Source organism: Triturus cristatus, chromosome 5_1, assembly GCF_964204655.1.
Source record: "Triturus cristatus chromosome 5_1, aTriCri1.1, whole genome shotgun sequence".
Taxonomy (NCBI): Eukaryota; Metazoa; Chordata; class Amphibia; order Caudata; family Salamandridae; genus Triturus; species Triturus cristatus.
The window spans coordinates 48822269-48844003 of record NC_140587.1 but is presented as its reverse complement, the minus strand read 5'-3'; the positions used below and the strand labels follow the sequence as shown (position 1 = coordinate 48844003).

Genomic DNA, 21735 nt, shown 5'->3' with positions numbered 1-21735 from the left:
CAGAAACAATTTAAAAAACACTCAATTTGGAATGCCTTCACATGGGCACTGCAAAATAGTCATAGCTGCCACGTCCCTGACACCAAGGTAATATGATTAGTAAGACGTTTCCCCAATCCAAATGATTTATCACTCAAATACCAGCTTTAAATATTTGTGGGAAATGTAACCATTGTTTCCAAACATCAGCTTATGAGTTGTAAAAATACACACATTATGTCTCGAATACATACTTCTCATACATTCATTAATTCAGCCAATGAGAAGCTTCTAATTGAGTGGTTTGGGCCGCACACAGAGGAGCTACGTACAGGTAGCTGGAGAGCTAACAGTGGATCAGAAGCTACTCGCTGGAGAAGCCTGTTCTATAGCTTGCACTCACTGCCCTGACAGCACCGAGAACCTCTATGCCAGTTTCAATAACATATGCAGCTGATCATGGCCATTCCACGCAGACCCCACTTGCCCAGGAAGACTATAGCTTACTTACACAGCTCAAGATCGCAATCTTTGGATGCTATACCTGTGCTTAGTGGTGACAGGGAGGCCGCAAAGCCATCTTCTGAGGTTCTGCAGGAAGGGAAGACATCGGTTGTTTCGTAGCCATTGAATGCGACATCTTGGCCTATGATGAATTAACCAAAACACAGGGCTTTGAGCTTCCTTGAACATTTAGGCAAGGGGCTATTTAACAAAGAAAATTACACAATGCCATGTCCACAGCAGACATTACAGCACTTCACTATCTATTCACAAAAGGGTCACTCATACCAAACATTAATATTAACATTTTCCTCCCTCACTGATGAGACTATCTATTCACAAAAGGGTCACTCATACCAAACATTAATATTAACATTTTCCTACCTCACTGATGAGACGACACAACTCATGTGACACAAGTACACCCCGCATCTGGACACAGTTCTACACTTTGCCTTAAACAAGGCACCACAGTGCAACAGATGTGTCACTGGGCTCTCGCAGAGCACTGCTCCATGCAGCATGAAGCTCTAATCTTAAAAGAGTGATCATTTAGACCCTTCAGGACTGATTATTTCGACAGCAGCTTCACTTTCCGTCCATGACAGACCATTCCTACAGCAGGACTGATCTTTCCTACAACAGGTTAACTAACAGACTAACTATTTAGAGCTGATCATTCCTATCGCCGCTCCACTAATACTTCGGAACCGATCATTCCTGCATCTTCACTAATCCTTCATCAATGATCATTCCTACTGTGTCTTCACTAATCCTTCAACAATGATCATTCCTACCGTGTCTTCACTAATCCTTCATCACAAATGACAATTCATACTGTGTCTTCACTAATCCATTGGGATCAATCATTCCTACAGCAGCTTCACTATCCCTCAAGGACAGACCATTCCTACAGCAGGACTGATCATTCTACTTCTCCTCCACGCCAACCATTCATACAGCAGCTACACTGATTGACCGATCATTCTTACAACTCCCCTAACTTTTCAAAACCGATCATTCCTCTCACAGCTCCACTAATACTTCTGGCTTGATCATTTCTACAGCGTCTATGCTAATCCTTCATGAATGATCATTCCAACAGCATCTTCACTAAACCTTCATGAATGATCATTCCTACTGTGTCTTCACTAATGCATTTGGGCCAACTATTCATACAGCAGCTTCACTATCCCTCCAGGACAGACCTTTCCTACAGCAGGACTGGTAATTGGCACAGCACCCTGACTACCCTTTCAGGGTGGGGCTTTACTTTCTACAGGAGCTCCACTAATACTTCCGGTGGGGTAATTCCTACAGCGTCTTCCCTACTGTGCTATGGTTGTTCATTCATATAGCGTCTTTGCTACTCCTTTTAGGGCCAATCACTCCTACAGCAGCTTCACTGACTGCCTAAGGCAAGGTCATTCCTACAGCATCTTTACTAACTCTGTAGGACCAACTACTAACCCTCCAGGTCCAATCATGCCAAACGCAGCTCCACTAACCCTTCAGGACTGATCATTCCTACACCATCTTCACTAATCAGGACCTAATATTCCAACAGCAGCTCAAATAACCCTCCAGTGAGCATTTTTCATAAATCATCTTCACATATCCTTCAGGACTGATCATTACTACAACAGGACAGAGCTTTAATAGAGCCGGGCCAATAGCTAAGCAGATCATTCCTACAGCAGCTTCACTAATCATCCAGAAACAACATTCCTAGAGCAGCTTCACTAACCCTTCAGAACTGATTATTCCTACACCTTCTTTACCAACCCTCCAGGATTGACCGTTTGTATAGTAGCTTCACTACCCGTCCAACGAGGATCATTCATACGGCAGCTTTACTAATCATCCAGAAACAACATTCCTAGGGCAGCTTCACTAACCCTTCAGAACTGATTATTCCTACACCTTCTTTACTAACCCTCCAGGATTGACCGTTTGTAAGTAGCTTCACTACCGATCCAACGAGGATCATTCATACAGCAGCTTCACTAATCTGATCATTCATGCAACAGCTTCACTAATCTTCTAGAACCAATCATTCCTCCAGTGTCCACACTAGTCCTTTGGGACTGATCATTCCTACATCAGTTTCATTAACGCTTCAGGACGGATCATTTCTACAGTAGCTCCACTAAAACATCCCGTGGGTGATCATTCCTACAGCAGTTCCAGTACCAGGACTGATCATTCATTCTGCAGCTTCACTAATCTCTTCGAAACTGATTATTCCTACAGCAGCTTAACTAATCTCTTCAGAGACCCTCATTCCAGCTCCACTAACTCCCCCAGGGCTGATCATTTATACTACAGCTTGACTAAACTTCAAGGACTGATTGTTCCTAAGCAGCTCCACCATCTGTATGGGGCCAATCAAACCTACAGGAGCTCCACTAATGGGACCAATCACTACTGCCACAGCTTCATTTACCATACAAGGCCTATCATTCCTAGAGCATCTCCACTAATACTTCAGGGCTGGATCATTTCTAGAGCATCTTCACTAATTCATCAGGGGAGGTTCATTCTTACTTAATACTTCAAGGCTTATCATGAAGTAGCTTTGCTAGCCCTTCTGGGCCGATTGTGCCTACTACAGTTCTTCTAACCCTCCAGGACCGATCATTCCTACTGCAGGTTCAATAGTGACCAGGTTGATCATACATGCAGCAGTTTCATTAACTCTGCATTTCTACGGCAAATTAATTACTACTTCCCCCTTCACGATCATTCATACAGTAGCAAGACTGACTGGATTGATCATTCCTACAGCCACTTCACTAACTCTTCGAAATCAATCATTCCTTCAGCAGCTACAAAAACCCTTCAGGAAACATCATTACTGTGGCAGCACCACTAACCTTCCAGGGTCAATCATTTTCACAGCAGCACCACTAATACAACAAATCATTCATACAGCTGCTCCAGTGTCCATCATTGGCACTACAGCTTCACCAACCCTCCAGGGAGGGTAATAGGCTGTTCTCTTTCTCCTCCTCTTTATTCTGTGCATGAAGTGAGTGCCTGACGTACTTTGTAGTTTGCTCAAATGCAGAATTTCTATCTATCTATCTATCTATCTATCTATCTATCTATCTATCTATCTATCTATCTATCTATCTATCTATCTATCTATCTATCTATCTATCTATCTATCTATCTATCTATCTATCTATCTATCTATCTATCTATCTATCACAATACCACAATCATATACCTCTACTCTCTGACTCATATCAAACCTCTTTTTACTTCTCTTTCCAATGCAGTACCATATTTCTCACCCTATACCTCTATCAATATATCCTTTACTTTCGCTCTCTCATTCATCCCATACCACTACTAATCCCCAAAATAACCCTTACTGGACTCTTCCTACTCTACTCTTTGCATCATCTCATACCTGTTTTACTATTCCGATCCCCCAAAACAAGCCTTTCTAAACCCTTCCCTCTGACTCTTCCCCCTCCAAATCCATTTTGCTCATCCCAAGCCTCCTCCTACTGCTATGATCTCCAAAACAAACACACAAAAAAGTCTAAGTCCTTCCCTCTTCTAACCCTCCACTATCCTCATCGATCCAAATAACAGACTAACATGTCCACCTCTCAAATTAATTTCATATTTCACTATTCTAATTCACCACAAATCGTTTATGGGTTCCGGATTAGCATGCTGCTCGCCCAAAAAACACTTCAACACCCAGCAGGGGTAGCAAGCGCTATATAAATGAAAACCATTTTCCCTCTTCTATCCCTTCGCTATCCTTCTCACTCCAAATAACTGACTAATATCCACCACTCAAATTACTTTCATATTTCACTATACTAATTCACCACTAATCCTTTATGGGTTCCGGAGTAGCGTGCTACTTGCTAAAAAAGCATTTCGACACCTCATCTGGGGTAGTAAGTGCTATATAAATGCAATTACAATACAATATCAGTTTACTATTACGATTTCACCTTTCTAATCTATGCACCATGTCAGTGCACAACTTAATGACAGTGATATTCTTAAATACTTCACCTTCATTTCCCTACAACTCACCATTAACAATGTTTCCGTACAATATTTTGCACTGGGGCATATTTTCTCTCAGACAAACCGTTACTGTTCTAATTGGACTATACTTCCTGGTACCAGTGGGTATGACGTCTTAACATGCACTAGATGCAACACACAGCACATTGCAATTCCAGTGAACTAGATGATTATTTTCTCTCTTTAATATCTGTGTGGAACCCCCCTGCACTGATGGTGGATGAAAACTCACATAGGCGTGATAAATGAGCCCCAGCACTTGACTTTCTGTGTGTCTAAGAGTACATTTTCAGCACTAAAGCAGCATGATGGATGATAAACCTGTTGGATGAAGCAGAAGAACCACTGGGAAAAATACACCATGCTTCTATGTACAAAATGTGTTGGATGAATATTACATGTGACTGTAAATAGTGTTATGATAATTGCCCAGAACACACAGATTGAGGTTACAAGAGTGTCACAGAACGTCTCATTTGACCGACCGTGATAACATATTTATTATAATATACAATTATAAATGTTTAATGCACATTAAAAAAGGAGTTCGTGCATACTTACCACAACATTATTTTTACCAATAAGGTTTAGGGTTGTGTATTTGTTTAAGCTAAATATAGCTGGAAGTTACCAAACATGTTAAAGTACAAATTCAGCCTTATTCCTAACTTGAATTAAAATTCCTACAAGATGTCTGCAGCAAACCACAAGCTGAACATTGCTGTTTAATAATTCACAGCACAGATTCCAAATCTATTTGGCATATCTGCAACCAGAACTCTTTGGCCAGAAGGAATGAGAGACCTACAATCTTAAAGGGGTTTGAGAGAAGTGTGACAGTTTAGCCATGCATTTTATTAAGTTAAATACCCCTACCATGAGGTAAGAGGATTTAGTTAGGCACCTCTCTGGTGTGTGAACTTATAAAGAAACTCTGCTTCTGGTCTTGCTCCTGTGTAGGGAGGCGGCTCCTCAGTGACTTCTTAATATTAGTTTTTGTATGTAGGAGGCTCCTGTGAGTAACAGTCATAGCTTGTGCTGTGTTGACCTGATAATGCCCATGTCTGCAGTGAGTGTCTTGTCAAAGTCTGCTACAAACAAAAAAGGTGGGTCTAGTGAACACCTGTAGGGCACTCTTTCCCATAAGGCGTGCTCTTGGGGTATATTGAGGCCTTAATATGTCAGATGCATTCGCACATGAGTGCTATATGGGATCATTGAACTGTCCACATATCAAACAATCAATTTAGTTCCTTGGGACAACAAGGTGATTAATGAGCAGAAAAGGGGCCTCTCTCGAGTGCCATCACAATGCTACTATCGCAATGCAGTACGATCTTGTGCAGGGTTGTATGTGATTTTGCAGAAAAACAATTTAATGGAATACCATTACTGAGAAACCATTTCACCTAAATTGCTTAATGAAAATTGACAGGATGAATGGCATTTAGCATTTCATGGAAACCTATTCTTAGAATGCATTTTTTTCAAAATTGACTTTTGCTATATTTTGTAAGGCATATATGTAATGGTTGTAGGTCTTACTTTCATAAACACTTTTATTGGAGGAATTTATTTCAGTGCTTTAACTTTAGTGGACATTATTTTGGATGTATGTCTTTTATATTGTCAAGCAATTACAGCAGATGCTTTTAATTCACTAACCACCCCTAAACACCATCCACCCCATATCCCCTCACAACCCGTAACACCATCCATCTCTGCCACCTGAAAACCACATCACCATGACTAAACTCCACCCATCCCTGGACCCTTAAACCCCTTTCTACCCCTAAACCCCACCCATCCCTGAACACTAAAACCCCTAAAACCCCTTTCTATTCCTAAACTCCACCCATCCCTGAACACTAAAAGACCCTACTATCCCCTAAATGCCATCTAATGTTAATACAATTTAGACTTTTCCTTAAAATTAGCTTTCTTTTAAAATGCGTCCTTTATTCTTTGATTTATTTGTATTCCCTCATTATTGTCTTTCCTTAAAGTTGGATTTCCATGATTCGGTTTTCTCTAACGTGGTTTCTCGGTTTTTGTTTTTCCAATAATCCACATACATCACTTGTGCAGAGCCTTCTGTCTCCCTCACTGAGGTGCAATAATTAATTTCTGCAAGTTCGCTCTGTTGATTTCCAAAATCTTCAAAAAGCTTTCATTCTTCATGGTGACTTGGGACCAAAAATGAGAATTAAACACATCATATCCTCCTCATCGTCTTGGTGGGATTCCTGACGAGGCTACGTCCATAACGATGTACAGACAAGACGTACACTGCAGGTGTATTTTTAAATTGATTACTAGCTCCCAAACATTGTTACATAGAGGTAACATAAAAAATGAGCCGGGACATTTTTCAGTGCTTCTTAGGTGGATACTGAGAAAACCCAGACGTCGAACAGCTGTTGTTTGAGTAAGCAACATGAGCTTTGCTTGTTGGGGAGGCAGAGGTGATGAGGTATACCAAGTGGAGAAAGGGTATTCTGAGGGCCACTATAAACACACCTATTCTATTTTATAACCAAGCGTTTCGTTCCACAGAGGGAACTTCATCAGGGCTGAAAACATATATATATTTACGTTTTTGTCTTATATATATGTTTTCAGTCCTGATGAAGTTCCCTCTGTGGAACGAAACGCGTTGGCTGATGCTCTTGTTTTACTATCAAGAACAATAAAAGGATACTGTTTGGATACATTTGGAGGACATTAACTCTAATTTTGGTGCACCTTCCCCTTCGTACAAAGCTTCCTTAAGAGTACTTGTGAAAAGTGTGGCCAAAGGTGTGTGCCCTTTTGCTGCTTCACATTAAGATGACTGAGAAAGTCTCCGAATTCTCGACTGTTGAAAGGTGGGCCATTGTCAGATTTTAAGATCACAGGAACACCCCATGCTGCGAAGATGCCATCTAATAACTCGATTAATCTTTTTTGAGTCATGTATTAGAGATCTTCTATCCATGGAAAACAGAAGCATTTATCAACAATCACCATCAGGTGATGTCCATTGTCAAGAGGACCATAGACGTCAATAGCAATTCAATTCTTTCTTTATTTCGGTTTTGGTGTAAACCATAAAAGATACACAATGATTAATCACATGTCAAAATAAAATAATACATTTAAATACATTTAAGCCAGAAGGTTCCACTTTAGACAATTGAACGGGTGAAGCTTATTATAAAAAAAAAAAACTGATCATCTATTATACCAATTTAAAATATATAAATATAAGTAAATATATTAAAAGCTAGGCATAGTTAAATGTCTAAAACCATTTGAGGGGTGCATAAAACAGTTAACCCTATTGCAGCCAAGCAGTATGGGTAACTATCTATACTTCCTATGAGTACAGTTTCCCAGAAGGTATCTGTTCTAACAAAGTGCAAGTGCTTTTAAGATGCCATACGATACACATTTCTATATGTTCATTCCTTGAATACAGCTTCCAGGTTGATATTTCATCACAAAAGTGCAAATGCTTATAGTGCAATAAATCGACAAAAAAAAAATATAATCCTTGCAGGCTGTCAGTATTTTAAAGTGCAGGTGCATTACTATATAAAAGCATAAATTCAGATACACATATACATGACTCATTTAAAACCTCAGGCCTACTTTTGCTCTTATTATGCCAACATTGAACAGATACCGACTAACACTAAAAACTATTTTTGGGGAAGTGTTAATTTTCAGTATTCTTTCTGCCTCCAAGCAAGACCTAGTGCCTATATTTCTACATATGGGTTTAATCCATTTCTTCCTAGGTTTGGCATAAACAGGGCAAAAGAATAATATATATAGGTCATCTTCTGAAGTATCAGATTGGCATAGTGTACAGCGCTCACTAGTCTTCTCCCCTTGTTTACAGACCCATTTCGATGTGTTCGAGTTGGATTGTAAAACACCATATCGAAATTTCAAGTATAGTGATTTTGCTAACTGCGGCTGCACTTCGTCCACAAATTGCTCAAAGCTCGCTATTGGCTTCATTAGTAGAAATTGGGTTGTTAGTGTGCCAGTTGCGGAATTATGTGACACACTATTTTGAATGTACGTCCAAAAGGTGAACTTTAATAGTTTCTTAGAAGCCAGTGTCAAGTGTGATGGTTCTTCCCAGAAGTGCTTCAGCCCCAATTTACAGAACCAATGGAAAATATGCTTAATCCACTGGAGACTCATACTGTGATCGAACTTTAGAATTTCTTTAAGCCATCTTTGCAATGTGCAAGTTCTATTGTGGACCACAGTCGCACCCAAAGCAATAGTGGTCTCAGTATGGCTTGATGGTCGATACGTTTAATATTTAGGTCCATAACGATAGGGATTAAATGTGTACGCACTGGAAGGCATAATAGCTTTCTAAATAACGTATTTTCCCCTACCGCAAAAGTATTCTTACTTGAGGGTCCCCATAATTCTGCCCCATACAGCGTTGCTGATTGTACCCTATACTTGTAGACCTCAAGGACGGGGGACACAGCTCTAGAAGTACTACTCGCATGTTTTTTTACTATCAGTTGGGAGTTTTGGAGCAAGACAGTCTTGCTTTTCTCCAATTGCGGTTTCCAGGTCCTTTTAGTATCTAAAGTTATACCTAAATAATTAAAATTGTGCACATATTCTAATTTTTGGTTTTTGACCATTACATTCTTTTTAAAAGATCTATGTGAGTTGATTGCCATAGATTTGGTTTTGCTGGAATTAATTTCTAGGCCCTTAATATCGCAGTATGCACAAAAGGTGTCTAATAAACATTGTAGGCCCTTTGTAGTTTAAGATATTAAGATAGTATCATCTGCGAATAAAAGGGCTGGTACTGGCCCCCCTCCTAACTTCGGTGAGTCATGTGCACAACCCATTAAATACTCTGGAATATCATTAACATACAATGAAAATAGGGTGGGGCCAGCACACATCCCTGCCTTACACCTCTTTTTACTGGTATTGCCTCGGTAAGTTCACCCCTCTGACCCCATCTGACTTTTGCATAGCTGTCCTCGTGCAACCTTATTATTTGCATGAGGAGTTCACCTGGTACTCCTTGATCTTTTAATGATTTCCATAGTAAGTTTGGGGGATGAGGTGAAATGCAGCCTTCAGGTCGACAAAGGCAATATACAGGTGGCCTTTTTTTGAAATTGTATATTTCCAGCTCATGCAAAGGAATCTAAAAATCTGGTTGATTGTTCTGGTTCTGGTTCTGAATCCAGCCTGACATTTTGAAAGAATGCAGCTATCCTCAATTAAGTCATTTAATTTTGTTAAAATGTGCCTAGCAAATTTTTCTTTTTTAAATGTCAATTAGACTGATCGGTCGGTAATTTTAAGGGTCATGACGATTACCTCTTTTAAAAATAGTAGTGATTTCTGCCCCTTTCCATGATTCAGGGATCGGTGCACCCGCTGCTATTGAATTACAGAGAAGATTAATGTAAGGGCCCCAAACAGTTTTGTCATGTCTCAGTAAGTCTCTTGGTATCCTGTCAGGGCCTGGCACTTTCCCCGGTTTTACTGCATCAATTGCTGCCAGTGTATCTTCCAAACTAAAGTGCAGACAAGCTGTACTAGGGACAGATACACAAGCTTGCTGGTTATGTGCTATTTCAATTGTAGATGCAGACTAAAGACGGGAAAAGTGATTGACCAATGATTTAGCATCTAAAAAAAGGTCTTTGCTACATCTTCCTGTTTTATTACCTTTTGCTATCTATCGCCAAAAGCCAGCGTGATCTTTACTTTTTGCTGCACTGATTAATTCCAACCAGATGTTGTCATCCCAGTTTTTCTTGGTTTGTACCAATAGTCTCTTATATTTAGTCCTTTTTTCCCTTAAGGCCGTGACATTATTATTTTGTGTTGCCAATATAAGCTCTTGTTCGAGGCATATGAGCTGCAGATTATACACTGTGCATAGCTCGCCATCTGGTGTTGGGCCCGGATGTTTGCAGTTTGTTTTTCTAATTGGAAAGTCTTTGGAAGTCACGAGGTTGGTGACTCCTCCTTTGGTACGTATTGCGCATGGGCTTCGGCTCCATCCTCAGATTGTTTTTTTCCGCCATCGGGCTCGGATGTAATACTTCGCGCTCCGGTTCCGAACTTTTCCAGTTCAACGATCGACGCAAAATCCTCACTCATCGAGCTCATTCTTATAATAAATCATCTTAATTACCTTCTCTTCGGCACTTCTTCGATTCCGGTCGTCGACGGCGGCCTTCAGGCCTATTCCGGCTCCGGTCTCGGCTGATGGAAAGAACTCCCTTCAAGAAGTGCCCTCAATGTGGGTCCAAGTTTCCCCACACCGATCTTCATGAGGTGTGCAACCTCTGCCTCTCCCCAGAACACGAGGCCCGAGACTGTCCCGCCTGCAAGTCTTTTCGCTCTAAAAAGACTATTGAGATCGACGGGCTAGACGCAACATGGCGCACACCTCGACCTCCGCTCCAGTCGACATCATCGGGGATGACGTCGAAGCTCCGGGACAACAAAACATCGAACAGGAGGACGACGACCTCGTCAGCGCTTCCGAGGCCGACGACTCAGATGTGGAGGACATCACCCCGGCGCAGCGGGTCGTGAGTACAATACCCCCCCCACGCCGATACCGAAAAAGGCTCCGGTCACACCTTCGCCTCCGGGCCTAGGCAAGACCAAGGACACTGCTTCTCACACCCCACCTTCGGGCCCGGTAAAGAAGCCTATTAAGCCTTCCGGCAGCTCGGGCTCGAGCCAGCCGACCACCGGTGCCGAAAAACACCCTTCGGCACCGAAGAAAAAATCGGCCTCCACCTCCACACGGAACCCGGCACCAAAGCCTTCGGTGTCGAAGCCTACTCTTCCGGCGCCGACCAAACATCACAAGGCCCATGGCACCGACACTCCCGTGCCGAAGCCTTCTTCGGCACCGAGCAAAAAATCGGAGGTTCCAAAGAAGCACGGCTTAGATAAGCCTAAAAAGCCGTCGGCCCAGAAAACTTCGGCGCCTACCGAACAACCAGTGTCGCAGGAACTTTTCACACCGGATCCTCTGCAAAAAACACTCACCAAGGATCCAAAGACTGGACACTTGACATTGTCTTCAAAAAAGAGACACTTGGACAAACCAGCTCCACCTCCACCTCCAAAAAGGAAAGACATTGCTACCTCTCCTTTCAGGGTGCCTTCCCCACCTCCTCCACCTCCTCCACTTTCCCCACCTCCACCCCCTCCACCTCATCGTTCCCCCACCTTGTCTCCTGTCCCAGACGATTTGGGAGACCCTTATTATGATCCAGCAGATGTGCCACAAGACCCCACCCCTACTGGATCTCCAGACCCATGGGACGACTATAACAATCCGGACATCCCAGATGTCCCACAGGATGACCTTTACCCATCTAGGCCATCCCCACCGGAAGATTCCTTAGGCTTTCACCACTTGTTACAAAGGGCGGCACACTACCACGGGGTGGAGTTACATACCGACCCAGTGGAGGAAGATTTTCTCCTAGACACCTTCGACGATGCATATAGGTCTACTGCCATTCTACCTATGTTAAAGGGCGTAATTAAACATGCACCTGAGGTTTTTAAAGACCCAGTCAGGGCCAGGGTCCTAAACCCTCGTATAGAGAAGAAATACAAAGCCGCCCCCACAGACCCTTCATACATTAAAGGCTCTGCACCATTGGATTCCCTAGTGGTATCTACAGCTAGGAAGCGCTCTAATTCTCAGGCGTCAGGCGAAGCACCACCACCTGACAAAGAGTCCAAGCTCCTAGACGCGTCAGGGAAGCGCACTGCGTCACAAGCTGCCAATATATGGCGTATCGCCAATACCCAAGCGCTGTTGGCCCGATACGACAGGGCGCATTATGATGAGCTAGAGACCATCATGCACCATCTCCTTGAAAAGTACAAGACTAGGGCTAATGAGTTGATTCAAGAGGGAAAAACAATAACTAATACCTCGATACGCTGTGCCCTAGATGCAGCAGATACAGCCTCCAGGGCCATAAACACTAGTGTCCTTCTCCGTCGCCATGCCTGGCTCAGAGTTTCAGGTTTTAAACCTGAGGTACAAGCCTCTATATTAAACCACCCATTCGACCAAGATCATCTATTTGGCCCCAAAGTTGATGAAGCCCTCGAAAAGATTAAGAAAGATACTGACACGGCGAATTCCATGGGAGCCCTGCAGTCACATACTCCCAGGCGCTCTTTTCGCCGCTTTTCCTTTCGGGGCACGGGCAGAGGCTACTCCTCGGATAGTGCATCCACGTCCTACAAATCGCCTCCTCAATCTACCTTCACAAAGGGTTATCAAAGAGGTGGATACAGAGGCAATAATAATAAGGGCAGAGGCAAGACAAATACCGCCCGCTCTGCCACACCTCCTGCCCAATGACTTTCCCCCGCTCCATCCAGACCATTCCACTCCGGTCGGGGGCAGACTACAACATTTCCTTCACATCTGGGAGACAATCACCTCAGACAGATGGGTGACACAAATTATTCAGTAAGGGTATTGCCTAGATTTAACAACTACCCCCCCAAACATTCCACCCACCCATCTCAAGAACACACTGCGCTCCTAAAACAGGAGGTGATCTCCCTCCTGCAAAAAGAAGCCATAGAACAGGTCCCCATAAATCAACAAAATTTAGGGGTCTACTCTCTGTACTTTCTGATTCCAAAGACAGACGAGACTCTACGACCTATCCTAGATCTCAGACCTCTAAACACTTACATACATTCAGACCATTTTCACATGGTAACCCTTCAACAGGTTCTTCCACTCCTCTCCCAGAACGATTTTCTCACCACTCTGGACTTGAAAGACGCATACTTTCACATCCCAGTACACCAGTCTCACAGAAAGTACCTCAGATTTGTGGTGGACGGGCAACACTACCAGTTCAAGGTGCTTCCGTTCGGGGTAACAACAGCACCAAAGGTATTCACCAAGTGCCTAGCAGTAGTGGCGGCACACCTCAGAAGACAGCACATTCACGTCTTCCCGTATCTGGACGACTGGCTAATAAAAGCCAAGTCCTACGAACAATGTGTGCAACATACCGCCGCTACAGTCCAACTACTTCACCAGCTAGGTTTCACGGTGAACCATCAAAAATCCCACCTTGTACCTTCACACACAAAACAATACCTCGGTGCCACCATAGACACCTCGAAAGCCATAGCCTATCCCAATCCTGCCAGGATTGCAAAAATACAGGCTCTGCGTCAAAAATTCTTATGTCAACACTCTCTCCCAGCAAGAGTGTTTATGCAACTGATAGGGATGATGGCCTCTTGCATATTTATAGTGCCCCATGCAAGACTCCAGATGCGTCCACTCCAAGAGTGCTTAGCGCGCCAGTGGAACCAGGCCCAGGGGCAACTGACAGATCTGGTGTTGGTAGACGGTCGCACCCATCGCTCTCTGCAGTGGTGGAACACCACAAACCTTTCCAGAGGTCGACCGTTCCTGGACCCGGTTCCACAAATAATACTAACAACAGACGCATCGCTCTCCGGCTGGGGAGCTCATCTGTTACATCTCACAGCACAGGGCACATGGACGCCGCAACAGAAGTTACTCCACATCAACCATCTGGAGTTACTGGCAATCTTCCTCACCCTAAAATCCTTCCAGACGCAGATTTCAGGCAAGGCAGTCCTCATTCGCACAGACAATATGACTGCCATGTACTACATTCAAAAACAGGGGGGCACACACTCTCCACAGCTCTCTCAATTAGCACAGAGCATATGGAGATGGGCAATTCCACAAAAGATCTTTCTCCTGGCCCAACATGTCCCAGGAGTCCAAAACACGGTGGCAGATCTGCTCAGCAGACAGACGCAGCAGATCCACGAGTGGGAATTTCACCCACAGGTTCTTCACCCGTTCTTTCAGAAGTGGGGGCATCCACACATAGACCTATTCGCCACCCACGAAAACAAAAAATGCCCAAGCTTCGCCGCCAGATATCCACACCCATTGTCCAAAGGCAATGCGATATGGATGAACTGGTCAAACAAATTTGCATACGCTTTTCCACCTCTCCCACTAATTCCATTAGTGGTGCGAAAGCTACAACAGCATTCCCTAACACTGATCCTAGTAGCTCCAACATGGGCCAGACAAACGTGGTACACCACACTACTGGAACTCTCGGTAGTACCACACCAAAAGCTACACCTCTCACCATGCCTCCTAACCCAGAACCATGGAGAGATCAGGCACCCGGACCCAGCTCAGCTCAACCTTGCGATCTGGCTCCTGAGGTCCTAGAATTCGGATACCTTAATCTTCCCCCTGATTGCATGAGTATTATCAGGGAAGCTAGACACCCTACTACTAGGGCATGCTATGCTGCAAAGTGGAAAAGATTTGTTGTTTACTGCCACAACAACACAATCAATCCTTTAAATGTGTCCATACAGCATATTATATGTTACTTGCTCCATCTCCAAAGGTGTAACCTAGCATATACATCCATTCGGTTACAACACGCAGCGATTGCTGCTTACTTACAGAACAGGCAGCACCTGTCACTTTTCAGGGTGCCTGCCATTAAAGGCTTTATGGAAGGTCTCAAAAGAGTAATTCCACCCAGAGTACCACCCTCACCTGTCTGGAACTTAAATATAGTTCTCACACGGTTAATGGGACCCCCTTTCGAACCTTTACATAAATGTGAGCTCCAATTTCTCACATGGAAAACAGCTTTTCTAGTGGCCATCACTTCCCTCAGAAGGGTTAGTGAAATACAAGCACTCACTCTACAAGAACCTTTTCTTCAAATGCATCAGAACAAGGTTGTACTCCGCACCAACCCAAAATTTCTACCCAAAGTCATTTCCCCATTCCATCTAAACCAGTCGGTAGAATTACCAGTTGTTAGACCTGGCACCTTGGCGTGAGTCTCCCTCCCTCTTTTTGTCGCTGTGCCTCATGTGTTTTTATGGTGTTGGCAGCTCAGCGCGCTGTGCCACTGCCAACCAGTGTCGCGGTGCGAGTGCTCCCTATGTAAATTGTATATGTTGGTTGGATTCCATGATTAGATTGTTTGGTTTACTGTCAGACCCCAGTCAAGTGCGCCAGGAGCGCCAGGGCATGTAAATGCAAACACCGCTGGTGGGCTTGCAGCACTGGTTGTGCCACCCACAGAAGCGGCCGGTAAAATATGTCTAAGGTCTGCCATCGCAGAACCTGCGTGCAGTCTGGTACTGACATGCTGACTGGCAAGTGCCCACACTTGCCGGTCCTTAAACCTTCCCTTAACTTCATGTTAGTCACCCCTCTGGTAGGCCCACGGGCAGGGTGCGTTGCAAGCATAAGGTAGGACAAGCCTAGATGCGTGGCATGTCCTAGTAGTGAATTACCGCCATCTTGTTGTTCACTACTGCAAGGCTACCCTGTTCTCATAGGCCAGTATGGGCGGCCTGGATTGTTACACCCTATGATCCTAACCGACCCAGGGAACATGGTAGGAGATCGAGTTTAGTATGCCTGAACTCGGAATAATAAGGTACATCTTTTCCCAAGGTTTATTTTAATATTCCGCGTTTGCAAATGCCGCTTTTAGAAAGCTGGCCTTTGGTTGCTAAACATTTCAGCCCGCCTCTGCGTGATGTGTATCTGATGTCTGGCTGGTGTGAGTGACAGGGCTGGGGGAACCCAGATGGGCAGGGCTAGGTAGCCTGGTGGTGAATAGGACGATCGACAGGTAGATGGGTGGGAGGAGTACTCCTAGGCTCTGAATAGGACAGTGCTCTGCCACCTCAATGCCGGCTCCGCCCCCTGTGGAGCGTCTGAGGACTCTGCCCTGCACTCTGAAAGAAGAAGCCTGCATCGCGTAAACACAGTGCTCAGAAACCGGACTGGACTAGGCAAGGGCCCCCCTGGCCTGGGAGAACAAAAGATTTGCTGTATAAATGTAGGAGCCCTGCTCCTAAGAAACTAGATCCGCTTTTGACCAAGAAGAATCTCTGCCTGAGGAGGAGGCACCGGGAAAGCTGTAGGAGGAAGACTGTCCCTGTCCTGGGGGATTGGCCTGCAGTGGTGACCTTGCTGCCAAAGGGGAGAAGAGAAACTGTTGCTGAAAACTTTGCTTTATTTTTACTTTCAAGACTTGTGCTTTTCCAAAACGATCTCCAAGGGCTTGGAACTGAGCTTGCCCCCTGAACGGAGCCCCAGGACCATTGGGCTCTACCTGATCTTCACTCGCCTGCCGCTGGACTGTGGTGTCCTTTCCCTCGCCGGAGCTGTGACCCTCGTGCCCCAGTCCCTCCCTGAGCCGTGACCAGGACTGCTTAGCTGCCCCCGCCTTGGGAAGAGCCTCGCTCGATCGGAGCCGCTCCCCCCTACGCTGTGCTGGGCTGCCCCTGTCACCTCGCTCGCTGGAGGCTCGCTGTGCACCTTCACCCTCCCGCCGGAATCGGCGTTGTGAGCATCTCCAAGCCTCGGACGGCCCGGACGTAATCTACGTGCCCGGCTGCCCCGCTTTGTTCACCCGCCACCTGCAACACCCCGCTCTTGTCGTGAGCCTGAAGATCAGACCCCCATCGTGAAGTGTGGGAGCCTCGGACGCCGCCTCGCCCTTCTGTCGAAGAGCCGCTGAAATCCCGCACCCGCCTTTGCGTCAAGAAACAAGGTACTGTACTTACGAACTCGACCGCGAGCTCGCATCGGATCCAGGGTCCGCAAGGTTCTGATTTCCCTGTCATCTGCCGTGTGCTTCCCGGTCGCCGCCTCAGCACGAAGTGCGCTGATGCCCACAGTTACCTTGTGCCCGCCTAAGGAACTTTCCGTAACAAAGAGACTTTACTGTATTTCAAAGAGTTGTGGCCCCATCAGTTTAACGTTACTGGGCCTTGTATTTGAATCTGCTGAAACTACATAAAAGCTTATTTTTATATACTACCTGATTGGTGTCCGTTTGTGGTGCATGCAAGGGGTTTACTGTATGTGTAATTGCATTTGCTTAACCGTGTACGCCTGAGACTTAGCCTAGACTGCTCGCGCCACGCACCTTGAGGGTGAGCAGGGGTTATTCTGAGGAGTCATCCTTCGCCCTGACAAGAAGTAAAGGGTCCCTGCTTGTTGTGGGTACACACCTGCGCCAACCAGAGCCCCCTCATTTCTAACACCAGTCTTTTTCTCACAACCTCAAACCATTGCGGAAAGGGCTTTACACACACTGGATGTAAAAAGGGCGTTACTTTACTACATCCAAAGGACACAACCTTTCAGGAAAACCAAACAGCTATTTGTCTCCTTCTCTCCACCACATAAAGGCAACCCTATTTCTAAATCAGGGATAGCTAGGTGGATTGTAAAATGCATACAGATTTGCTACCACAAAGCAAAACGAACGCTATCTGTTCCCCCTAAAGCCCACTCTACAAGGAACATAGGGGCTTCTATGGCTTTCCTAGGAAACATACCACTAGATGACATCTGCAAAGCAGCGACATGGTCAACACCGCACACTTTCACAAAACATTACTGTGTAGATGTGCAAACCAAGCAACAAGCTAGTGTGGGCCAGGCTGTACTAAAAACACTGTTCCAAACAACTGCAACGGATGCCGGTGGTCGCCGCTAGGGTTGGGTACTGCTATGTAATCTATGCACAGTGTATAATCTGCAGCTCATATGCCTCGAACGGAATATGCTACTTACCAGTATGCATCTGTTCTTGGCATGTAGAGCTGCAGATCTATACACGCCCACCCGCCTCCCCGGCTACCTGTATCCGTTCCAGTCTATCTTATTTAGATACAACACACATGGGTTTCTTTACTGTTATCACTACGCTCCATCTTTCCCTGCTGGCCAAAAACAATCTGAGGATGGAGCCGAAGCCCATGCGCAATACGAACCAAAGGAGGAGTCACCAACCTCGTGACTTCCAAAGACTTTCCAAGAGGAAAAACAAACTGCAAACATCCGGGCCCAACACCAGATGGCGAGCTATGCACAGTGTATAGATCTGCAGCTCTACATGCCAAGAATAGATGCATACTGGTAAGTAGCATATTCCTTTTTGCCTCACGGCACTCCTTATTGTACCAGGGATTTACTAAGCTACTTGTTTCAGTTTTCCCTCCACTTTCTTTGGGGATTCTACTCAAGATAGGTTTTAGTGCTTCTACCAATGCTTGATATACAATCAGTACTGGGAACTCCTTAGCAGGCAAATCAATATGTGGAGCTATTTGCATCATAGCCTCATTATTCCCCACTATAAGTGGCCATTTTAACGCTCTACGGTTATTGCTTACTAGTGGTTCTTTCGAGATAATATTAATATCTTCCTCGTTCACCGGAGTTGCTTTAAATAGAAACACTGCTAGTGTCAGGTGTAGGGGTAATGGTCACTGTCAATTCTAGCATCAACTACTAAATATTTTACATTTGACCAGAATGCGATAGATGTTAAGATGCAGTCAATGCTACTCTTACAATTACCCCTGTAAAATGTGGCAACATTTGGACTATCTGAGGGTAATCGACCATTGCAAGCTCTAAGTCTATGTCCTGACACCAGTCTCATAATTTGGGCAACTGCACCTAAACAGGGTACTGTTGGATTACTTTCTAAAGGAGGGATATTATTTGCCATGTCTTCATCTTCGAAGATTTTTTCTAGACCCACCACTGGCTCCAATTTACAATTTAAATCACCCCCCACAATTATCATTGCCCTCGAATCAATTGTGCCTAAAAATTGGTCAAGCTGATCTATCACCATGGATTCCTTGCTAGATGGGCTTGGTCTCTTATAGATATTTATTAAATATATATCAGTTTTGTCCCATGTACAAATCTTCACACCAATTATGTCTTGTGATGTGAAGACCAACTGTGTTATATCAATACCAAGGGTGATTTTTACCCATATAACGAGGCCACCAGAGGGCCTACCTCTGAGGGGGTAGCATTAACACTATAAGTTCTGTACCCAACCTTGTGGGGGGTTTCTAGAGCCCAGGTCTCTTGAAAAAGGCATAAGTCACTTTGTTCTATATACTCCTGCCATAGTACATCCCTTAGATTTCTTTTTAGCCCCGCAATATTCCATGACGTAAGCCGTATTTCCAGTTGCTCTTTTTCCCCTGTTACCGAGTTCACTACAGTGTCTAACTCTGTCCGTATCTCACGAACTACATGGGGTTCGATGACCAAGTCGGAGGGGACTTTTGCATTTTTATGTAAAATCGGATATAATTCAGATGCGACCACTTGTTCGCTGAGCCCGGGCACCAATGGTATATTTGGCTTCTCTTTAGGCCTAGCTATGCCTTGTAAACCTTCTGAGCTCTCAGTCAAAATACTTACATCTATGCCTGTCTTAGTTTTTGATAGGACTAACCGATCATCTGGTATGTTATTAATGGAGAGGGATATGGGAACTCAAAAGTTATCGGGGGGAGTGTAATTCTTGTTCTACTGAAACTGATTGTCAGTCCAGGGCATCTAAATCTGATAAGGCCTGGAACCTATTTGTTAGAAAAGCAGGGGCACAGTCATGTACAACAACCCTAGATGGTGGTTTATAAAAGTAGCCTAACAGGAGAGCGCAAATACTGGTGGTTTGAGTAAAAGTTTGTTCACTTAGGCTTAGTAAACAACAAACTGTCTGTGACCTGCGAAAGTTAACCACTACGCAGTCGCCCTCGATGTTCTTGGGGGATTGGCCTACCCACCCATCTCTGTGAACCATTCATATCAGATGGGCAGAATCTTTTGTACTTTGTTAACCAATCCACCGTCTTATTACGTAAGTCAGCCCAGGATTCCTACTGGTCGCCTTTTAAGGGCAGGAACACCAGCCAGAATTAGTACGTAAGGGCACGTGGCTGGAGGTAAACTCAGAACGTCAGTATTAGGTTTTAAATGAGTCTTCTTTGGGCCATCTACAGTAGTACTACTCGAGTTACCCAGTGTAGTTCCCAGGGGTCAATGTTCAAGTGCATCTCTTTGCTTTGTGTTATGGTCCTGAGACATTCCCTGGGTGTTTCCCTCTCCCATCTTTGATTTCAATATAGGTTTCGGTATAGTGGGATCTTTTACTTTACGACTTGTCCTACACAAATTATCAATTAAGTTCACATTTACTGGTACTGTTTCTAAAGAGTTCCCCCCTCAACAACATTAGCGTGTGAATTTACAATATTGCCACTTAAATTGTCCAAAGCAATGTTCACCTGTTCCAACTTTTCCCTTAAGAAATTGAAGTGATTGTCAACTAGTTCCTTAATGTGAGCTAACACAGTTCCCAAAATAATGGTGGAGTCCCCAATGCACTCTTGTCTTGGTGATGGGAAAGAGAACATGTCTGCATCCGTCTGTGTGCTAACGGAGTTGTCAAAGGAACTGCTGAGTCAACTGCATGGACTATACTTGATCAACGGGGTTAGTTCCTTTTGTGTTCTTGTTCTTTTTTAGACCGCCCCCGCTTTCGTTAGACTGGGGGTTCTCTCCCCTCGATCTCCTCAGGTGGCTTAGATGCCTGAGTTCATGTAACTATGCTTGGACCATGTGACCCATTCGACGTTGTTATTGATGGTATTGGGGGTATATTCAAGGGTGGCATGGGAGAGGTCGTGGGCGTGTTTTGCGATGTAATAGACAGTGTCGGATGTAAAGAATCCCCCAAATTTGGTATTCCTAGTGATGAGCGTCTCTGTAATATTGATGGGTCTAATGAGAGTCGTCGCTCTGTCATTTCAATTTCATGGGTCAAGAGCAATTCTGCCCTGACTATAAATGCATCTAAGGTACCTGCTACTCCTTTGCGCGTGGTCATTGTCTTGCTCATATTGGATTGGGGCCTTGGATAGCTCAATAACTCAATGACCTCCACACAATAATGCAATGTGGCACAGATAGTAGTTCCCCTGAGCGGCTTGTTGGAAATGTAGTCCCTTGGCCTCCTCAGCCACGTGGAAGGAAACTGCGGCGTGCGTTCGGCGGGATAAACAGATTGTGAAGGACTTGGCAGCGGCAGTGATTACAGGTATGTATGGGCTCTTAAGAGTAACAAAAAACAACACTCCCATCAACGGCTGACATAAGGTTCAGTACATCAAATCCCAAGTTTTCAAAAGTATTAAGAGTCTTGTGCAACCACTTCCAGAACTTGCCGCAGTTGAGCTCTACTGGAAACCAGAAACAAAATCTTT

The 21735-nt window shown here is 44.6% G+C and overlaps 1 protein-coding gene across 5 annotated transcripts in view; it reads left to right on the top strand.

Moving 5' to 3' along the window:
• The window catches only part of LOC146830135 (speriolin-like protein), a 174232-nt gene that overhangs the window by 6623 nt on the left and 145874 nt on the right, over positions 1 to 21735 (top strand). The gene's annotated exons all lie outside the window — the stretch shown is intronic.